Source organism: Hipposideros armiger, unplaced genomic scaffold (assembly GCF_001890085.2).
Source record: "Hipposideros armiger isolate ML-2016 unplaced genomic scaffold, ASM189008v1 scaffold_175, whole genome shotgun sequence".
Classification (NCBI taxonomy): Eukaryota; Metazoa; Chordata; class Mammalia; order Chiroptera; family Hipposideridae; genus Hipposideros; species Hipposideros armiger.
The window spans coordinates 74,516-76,427 of NW_017731525.1; positions in this window are offsets into that span (position 1 = coordinate 74,516).

Consider the following 1,912-nt stretch of genomic DNA (forward strand, 5'->3'; position numbering starts at 1 on the left):
AGCGGCAGCTCAGCTCGGGCCGTGAATCAAACCGGGGACCCTGTTGCTCAGAGCTCAAACTCTTGAGCGAGCTCTTAACCAACTGAGCCACTCGGCCGGCCCTCGAGCATGCTTCTTAACGTCTTCATGCCCCATTTATCTCACCTATAAAATGGGGCAATAAACTTTCTGCCTCATAGGTTTGTTACACGGTTTCATGAGATAATACATGTAAAGTACTTTGCCAAGTGCCTGAAACAGGATAACTACTTCATGACTATCAACTATTATTGTCTAATCCAGTCTTCCTGTTTTTCCAAATGAAGAAATGTAGACATGTTGTGGTTTACTGCTATTCAGAGGTCTACTCATCATGCCCTACTATAAAAACAGGCTCCAGCAGGGACGGTCCTTCACACATAACAAAAATGGCCACCTGACAGAGGCTGCATGATTATGGAAAGCTGGGAGGTTCTGTAGCAGCAGAGCTGTGCAGAAGGGCTGTAACTATTTTCGACCAGGCATGTGAAAAAGTTAAAAAACCCAGTGTTCAGAGAGAGACGACTGAACTGGACACCAATAGAGCAGCGAGCCTGGCAGAGTAAGGAGAGTAGCTGTCTTGTTTCCTGATGATATTCCACTTTCTGTTCTCGTTTTTTTGTAATGGCGCCTCCTGGCCTTGGATTTCATGCGATAATCCTGGTAACCCAGTAAAGTGCTCACTTTTACTTAAGTAGGTTTGAGCTGACGTCTGTACATTGCAAGCAAAAGAATCTTGACTATGATATACTGAACTCTTGAGTATGTCCAGGGCCATATGACAAACTCCTGGAAAAACTGGTATTTGAACTGTTTGTAACTTTATGGAGAGAGGATGGCCTCTCTTCAAGGTCAAACAGTCTTGCATTTGAATCCTGACACTGCCAGTTACTACCAGGGTTACATGTCCCAGGGTGATATGTGCCTTTGAGGAATATTGACCAGGCCGTCATACCATCAGGGTGGTCAGTTCTGTGACTAATGAAGACTTCCAGAAAAGTCACTGTTTTACTAGGTGACTCAGTTCTCATGCCAGAGGGTTGCCTTGAAATACCTCATAGGGTTGGGTTTTGTAGCTATTAGAAGACATGGTGGAGATTAGCACTGAGAATAAGAACTTTCAGTACAACTCCGCATCATCCTGTACATTATTGTGTATTACTAAAGATCATTCACATTGTATAAGACTCTATCTTAATTGGTGGAGAAGTGCTTGATGATGGGAGAGAATGAAGAGCCATGAACAGAGAGGGAAACAAGATGTGTCTTCCACCACTCCTGCCTCTTAGCAGGTGGAAGAAGTTGAGCCCCATGTATGGCAAGGCGAAGAATGGGGTAAAAATGACTCCCCTAACGTAAATTGTGATAGGAACTGTCTCCTATCACATTTTAATGAACACTTGTTGTGAATCTAAAAGGGCAAACATGGGCCAGCTGAGTGGCTCAGTTGGTTAAGAGCTAGCTTAGGAGCGCGAGCTCTGAGCAATGGGGCCGCCGGTTTGATTCCCACGTGGGCCAGTGATGCTGAGCCCAAGCTGAGCTGCCACTGAGCTGCCAGCAGGTGGCAGGATGGCTCAGCTGGTGAGAGCACATGCTCCTAACAATAAAAAAGAACTTAAAATTAAAAAAAATTAAAACACTAAAAGGGCAAACACAATATAGAGTAATCATTTCAGGGTAGCTGTTGGGATTTGTTTTTATAAGAATTCTCCTGCCCTATTTACTAGGCCTATTTTCTCCAGGCCCACAAGAGGATGTGGAAAGAAAATTCACCTTTGGTTTACCTCAAGTCCAAGGCCATAGTTATCTGGGTATTTGAGCTGCAGCCTATAGGGAGAGAGAAGTCTATTCTGTGAGACAATTGGAGGCTGCTGATTAACAAGGTTAGAACATG